Below are 7,719 nucleotides of genomic sequence, written 5' to 3'. Positions count from 1 at the left end.
CCTTCTCTCGGCCCACGTTTTTTCCGCAAGCTGGTGTGCCGGCTCCTCCCATGGGCGTGCCAGGAAAGCCCCCACGTGGGGTCCACCCCCTCGCCTCGATGTCTGAAATGGTCAAAACATCCCCGAGCGTTTCTACGTCATCAGAGCCTTGTTCTCCAAACATCACCTGCCGTCCCCGTCAGAGTCCTGTTATCAACAGAACTAGACAAAACATTCTGCATTCGGATCAGCGTGACCTGTCATTGAATTTCGACCTACTCGGTGAAAATCTTTATTGCACTCATAAATGTAACTAAATGTATTTAATCGTATAAAATCCTTTATAGTAAAATGTATAAAATCCTTCACTACTAAAGTTATGTTCTTACACTATCTCCAAACAACACCAGCGAGTCACAGATTTCAACTGCTCCGAGTGCGACCAGATCATTCGTTTTTTTAGTCCTTAGCTGGAATTAACACCATCCTTGATGTCGTGTTAGTTGCTGAAATTCTTCCTCGCTTACGCAGGAACATATGGAAGTGGGCTTCCAAATTTTGCTGAGTGTGCACATGCTTCATCTCCAATCCAAGCTACAACAACCTCTAATGGCGGATTATAACACTCTGTCACTTTAATACTGTTTTTATGGTGTTCATGCAGCATCGTGCAACTCTGTTGTCGGAAACACAACACCAGATCCTCATAAGGGGTCTGGGGGGGTTGGGGCTACACGAAGCACAATAGTGGGAACTCCACCATTGAATAAAACCTTGCATCAGTGTAACATCAGCACCTGCTACCGTGAGATCCCTGCAGAAAATCCAGATAAAAAAAAGAAGGAAGAAGACCGGCAAAGATGATGAAACGTGAGAAATTGAGCACCTGTCTGACATTTCAAAATGCACACGTCTTAGTGGTCTCTTCTTATTACGCGTGGGGGACGCAATAATGCCAAGTTTCACGACCCACCGCCATAGAACATAACAGGAAGTCTGGAGTTCTCTTAATTGCCAACTCTTTTTTTCCTGTCAAATCCCTATGTACGTTGCAACGCTGCAGATGACCACTTGATGTCGTCTGGATTCACTTGATGGATTTTGACAGGATCTTGAGCAGCTGCAAGCCGGAAAGGGGAAGAGTGGAGATACAGTACATTGATCCTTGTGAAACCAAAGGAAGCTGCATCTTGGTACACCGTCATAATCTCTTCTTTTCTATCTTCTTGGTATTCGTCAATCTGATACAAATTAAAACCTATAAAAAAGAGGAGGAAAATGATCAGATCATTATCACTTTTTTCTGCATAGCAAATTCTGAAAAAGGGATAATAATATTGTCTGCATTAAATGCATCTAATGGTCTTTAGTGATACATAGCCATTCTGGTGAAAATGACGACTGCTTTCACCAGAGGCTTTGTTTACGAGCACATTTTTTTGGCACGACCTCCCAATTAAGATGGGTTTATCTTCGTTCATTGAAAATAAGGAATAATCAAATAATGCATCTAAACATTATAAAATTTGAAAAGGGCACTGTTGAATCTGTTGCTAGCCAAAACAGCAGCTCCGTTTTGATGGACAGTAGAAGTTTTTAGGCTTCAGATGTTGTTCCTGGGATCTGTTGGAGCTGCTCTTCCAGTATGGGGGTTACTCCAGAGTGCCCCCCTTGACCTTCCACATCTGTTCCAGCTGCTCTTTCAACCCTAGTTACTTCTCCAGTTTCTCATGTTCCTTCTTCCTGATGTTGGCGGCAGCTGGGATCGCCACATCTATTATCACCAGCCTCTTCTGCTCTTTGTCAATCGCCACTTTGTCAGGTTGGTGAGCCAGGAGCTGCTCAGCAGTCTCGAAGTTGAAATCCTACGAGATCTTGGCGTTGTTGTTCTCAGCGACCTTCTGTGGTATGGCCAATTGGGATTTGAGTTCTTCAATACCATATTGGTCATTCTACACATTGTATCTGATTTAATCTGGTCAATCATGGCCCCTATGGCTCATGTGTTTTTGGCCTGTTCTTGTGCTGCCATGCTCCAAGGCTCTGCGCTGTCTTTCAACCTTGCGTACCCAAACACTGGCAGGATTTCTTGTTGTCAGCAACGTCCTCTATCGGATGGCGTGTCACAATCTGCACTCTTTTGCTTATCCGTGCGTTCTCCCTCTCACTTACACTCTTTCAACCTCTTGCTGTCTTTTGCTTGGCCTTACCTTATTCGGTCACTCACTTCCTGGCTCTAATTTCCACTATAAACATGGTGCAACCTGTTCTGAATACCCTCCAATCACACCTCTCCCACTCCACTATTTAAACACTCTGATTAATAAGTCATCTTGTCACAGCCTTGTTGTTTCCAGTGTACCAAACCCTTGACTGCCCATGCGGATCACGAGTACCGCTTGTCGAACCTTTGAGTGACTTTGCCATACCACCTGCATCTCAGACCATGATTGTTGCCTAGCCCCCTGTCTTCCTGTATATCAAACCCTGTCCCAATAAAGACATCCATTACTGCACTTATCTTTGTTTCTGCGCCCTACTTCCGCACCACCCTAAGTGGATCCCTGATATAGTGGATGTGATGAATTGCTCTCCAATATTTATATATTCCGTAAATAGAGGAAGCAGCTGAAATCCTACCAAGGGCTGAAAAACACGGGATGCAGATTGTGGAAAGACGCCTTGAAACAGGTCCAGTATATAATGCCAGTATAAGATGCAAGCTGGATCAACATACATGGAACGGCACAACCATCTATCCATCCATTTCCTGCACTACTTAACCTCACTAGTGTTGCGGGGAAGCACAACCATGTAGCTGGAATAGTATACAGGAGCATCTGCAACCAGTATGTTATAAAGGTACCCACATACCAATGGACCACACCACAGAAGGTCGCTGAGAACAACAGAGCCAAGATCCTGTGGGATTTCAGCTTCCAGACTGAAAAGCAGCTCTTGGCTAATCAACCAGACATAGTGGTGATGGACAAAGTGCAATAGAGGCTGGTTATAATAGATGTGGCCATCTCAGCTGCTGCCAACATCAGGAAAAAGGAGCACGAGAAACTGGAGGGTTGAAATAGCATCTGGAGCAGATGTGTAAAGTCAAGGCCAGCATGATCTCTGTGGTAGTGGGAGCACTTAGAGCAGTAACCCCCAATGGAAGATTGGCTCAGACAGATTCCAGAAACAACATCTGAGGCCTCACACTGGAAGAGCACAGTCCTATAAACAGCCAAGATAATTTGCAGAACCTTCAAAATCTCAGGCCTCTGGTAGATGACCCGAGCGTTAGGATTACACAGAAAACACAGAGAGCAGATTTTTTTGCTTTTGTTTTTTCATTTTATATTAACGCACACCTACTTGTGTACTTAAAGGCAGGTTTATACATACATTTCATCCAATAAGAAAACACAATCTACGAAAGTTTCAGGTTACAATTTACCTGAACGGGAAAATATTGCATCTAGTTACAAAGGCGTTTTAGGATACGCAGTAAAGAATACAATACAGTACGCAGTACGTGCTGCTCTTAGCCTCTCCCAGAGTTTCCCAAACGTAAACAAACTGGCTATCACATAAAATTTGCCTGGCAACCCAGTGCGCATGCATGCTCCTAGCATGCTCTTCGTGTCACAGTTCACAGTTCTGAGGCGAGGAGGAGGACAGGTTCCTGGAACATAGCGGGTAGGAGGACGCAGCCATCATTCAGTCAGCCCAAATTAAAGATATTTTAGCAAATATCCATTAAGTCTTGGAATTTGTGGAAAGGAATCACCCCGAAAAAGTGTTGATAGTCGGGTTATCGCTATGTCTGCCAAGCGCATTCCTGACCAATTGTCAAAAGCCGGCAAAAGCAGAGGTCATTGGATCAGTTTTCCAATGAACGCGAGCCAAAAGGTAAATGAGTATTTTTATTATTTTCTTTATTCCTTTTATTATGTGCCTTTTGTTTTATGCGGTGATCTGATTTTAATATGTATTTGTTTCATGTTCTGTACTTTTGCGGGACATGGAACATATTAGTGCATTGACATTCAAAAGGTTTTCAGGTTATGAAGCTACTCCCTAAACAAATTAAATTTGTAAGTAGAGGTACCACTGTACAATTGTTACTGTCTAATGTACGCACTGTATATCAATGTTGAGAATTTCCCTGAGAAAAAAAAAGAAAAGAAAAAAGTACAATTTAATGCTAGATACAGTATGTCACAAAAGTGAGTACAATCATCACATTTCTGCACTCAAAATATAGCCATTAGTAGCTAAACCCCTGGTTACAAAAGTGAGTACACCCTAAAGTAAAAGTCCCTGAAGTTCGATATTTTGTGTGGCCAGTATGATTTTGCAGAACCACCTTAATCCTCCTGGCAATTGATTTCACCAGAGCCTCACGAATTGCCACTGTAATGCTGATACATTAAAAAAAATATCATACTGTACTTTTGCAGGGTTTGGAACGGTTTAGTGCATTTACATTCAAAACGCGCCTCTGCTTACGAAGTTTTCAGTTTACGGAGTTACTCTCAGAACGAATTAAATTTGTAAGTAGAGGAACCTCTGTATTTGAGTTTTTAAATGCACTCGTCACGTAAACGTTGTCATGAAGTATTGCTATGTTTAATATTGGCAGATTTACAGAAGAATTTCTTTTCAAATAACTCTTTAATAAAGCATAGAGGGACAATTCAAAATCATGTTTAACCTTTTATCTCCATTCGAGGTATTATGACCATGGACTGTCCACGCCTTTGTGGTGTTATAACTTTGTAATTTCCCATGTTTTACTTCCACCCATGAAAAATGTTCAAGGGGATCTTATCTACGCTTACGTATATGCTTTTTTCTGCCCTCCGCAGAGTTTTTTTTTTTTTTCAATGCTTTTTTCATCAAAATATGTAAAAATAGCTCTCAAGCGTAAAAAACACAAAACAAATGTCGGGTATATATTCAATCACACAAATGAGTGCTATATAGATTAAATATAAAATAAAAAACAATTAATATCTTCCTAAAATTGTAACAAGAACAGGAGACGTGTTTCTTTTTAAATTATTTTAAATACTGTGATTAAATTGAAAAATAATCAGAATTTGAATCGCACATGTGAGTATTAACACTTGATGGTTGACTTTGTATGCTGGCAAATAGGAAATTATATATATTTTTTTGTGTGTGTGTTCAGCATAATAGAATAGCGCTGCATCACCGTTTTTGGTTTGGCCTTTTTTCCTCCATTAATTGACACGAGTTTGCACACTTTTCCTGGTTGTTCTATTACAATCCAATTAATCTATTCATGCCTTAGACCTGTCAGTGATTTTTCCTTAAATTGTATTCTTTGAAACAGGAGCTTATGTAAAACCTTTAAAACTGGACTAATATGTTTCGATGTCATCTATTAAAAACCCTTTCAAAATTGTGGAAAGATTGAACACGCATCCTCGCAGTGGAGCTTCTTGAACGTTCTACCTTCCCAAAAAGGTGCACTCAATGTTCTTTTTTGTTCATCACCATGGCCAGTGGTTGGTACATGATGTGCTTCTGTCATGCTGCTCCCCCCTCCACCTCTTCTTCTCCTTTCTCCCTCCACTGAAGAGGTAGATAGTGTTTTTGCTTTTCACAAAGGCCCTGCAAGGTATATTGGAAGGTAAGATGGTCCACATTTGTGGGTTAACGTGACCTCCTGGACGTGGAGGATCGCAAAGCCTGTATTTCCTATTGTGTCTCGTTTTATTCCAAGCCAACACTCCATTTGTCCTCTTTTTTTCCCTTCTACCTCTCCAACGTATGCTAAGCAGGTGGGACAAGAAGGCAAGCGACTTTGTCACAAAGGAGGCGATGGGGTCTCAGAAGGGGTTGTGATAACACACAAGGAGGAGGGGAGATTGAGGTGGGGTGGAAAGGGGGGGTTAAGGAGTGCAAGGAGCTGTCCATCATTAGTATTCCAGCAGGAGGCTTCTGGCCCAGCCCAGACATCAGAGCGGAGCAGCCGCCACCGCGGCAGATAAAGAAGAAGCCATTAATCCACGGCAGATTACCAGCACTGATACTTTATCCCGCCGTAATACTGCGATGCAACCACACTCGTCCTGTTTACAATAACGTCGGTGGGAAAACCAGGGGAGAAGAATAAGAAGAAGAGGGAAGCGTCATCTTACCTTGTAGATGCAAAGAGCCAGATTACATGTGATTGGGAGATTTTGGGTGAATCAGTGTCGCAGATGGCTGTGGAAAGCCGAGGAACAGATGTGTGCCCTTCGTCTGACCGAATTTGCATGATCTACCTTCTTGCTGTCTTCACTGCACATCGGTCTTGGCCAGTGTTGAAGAACAGTAATTATTTACAGCTACGGGTTACTTCATTTAAACAGTAATTTAGTTTCCCCTAGATTTCTCACACCATAGGCTAGTCTTTGTTTCTTCAGACAGCTAAGACTCCATGCGGCCCACAAACCAGAGCAGGCCGATACTCATTTTGTCTTCAAAGGTAAACAGAGCAAACATATCACAATGAACTTTTTTGGTGCAGGGCCAAATAATATGTCATTTCTGACACGCTGTGAAAATACTTCCTAACCATTTAAATCAGTTGATTATCTTCACCACGGGTTTATGGATCTGTAATTTCATTATTGCTACTGGATTTCTTTCCCTGTTCCGTTTTATAAGACTGCTTGTGCTAACAACGTCATTTATGGTTTTGTGTGATTACATTTTCTTTTTCATGTAAGAAAATGTAGTTTGTTAGTATTTAGTATAGAGCAGCAGTTTTTCCTTGCCCTCATGTAGGTTTTAGATCAGGGGATGGTGGAATAATAGTCTGTACTTTGCAATAATCTGTGTATCCCTTTGAGACTCCTTGTGATTAAGGGCTATACAAATAAACATGACATGACATGACAAGAAGCTTAAATCAAGCAAATGAGAAATTGTTCAAAGACCAATGCTCAGATTTAGAAGAGTGACCCAACAAGAACAATTCAAAAAAAGCCTCCCAGATTGTAAAAGAACCCTCACAAATAAAACATGCAAAAATCAGGAACATCCAGGATGAAGCAGGGAATAGCCCACCAGAAAAATAAAGAAATCACGAATAGATAGACAGAATATTGCTCCAAACTCGAATATCACCTGACACAGAGAGATCCTGAGGTCCCTACCAATTCTGGCCCAGGGGAAAGTAACGACTTCCCTAAATCTCCAGAAGAAGCAGAGGCAGCAGTTAGCTTTCCGAAGAACGGAAAGTCTCCAAGAATCGACAACATCCAGTCAGAACCCACACAGAATGGTGGTGAACTAACTATAGAGATCTAGAAAAAGATTAGATTTGCGAAAGGATCTGGCAAACAGGACTGTGGAAATCTGCATGGACAATATTGCTTGTAATTATGTTAGCAAGAAAGGATACCACCAACTCCAGAACCATCCGTCATCATCACTAGCATCAGCCATGCAGGTAACGTTAGGCTAAAGCTCCTACTGAATAGACTGAAACCACAGGCTTAAAAAATAGTGACATGAAAAGGAAAAACATTGAAAACATCATTAACTCTGAACATTCTGGATGGCCTTTGTTCATGGACATCCTAGTTGCGTATAACTTCAAAATGTGTCCGCTGTGTTACCTCAGAGTTCCCTAAACTGGACAGCCGTCATGCAAATTCATGGCATCTTCTCTCATGTCCCATAAAACTCTTGCCGACAATACTAAAGCCATCAGCTCTGATTTGT

This window comes from Urocampus carinirostris, chromosome 16 (assembly GCF_059441175.1).
Source record: "Urocampus carinirostris isolate Australia breed hairy pipefish chromosome 16, RoL_Ucar_1.0, whole genome shotgun sequence".
NCBI lineage: Eukaryota > Metazoa > Chordata > Actinopteri > Syngnathiformes > Syngnathidae > Urocampus > Urocampus carinirostris.
Note: the sequence above shows the minus strand (reverse complement) of the source record.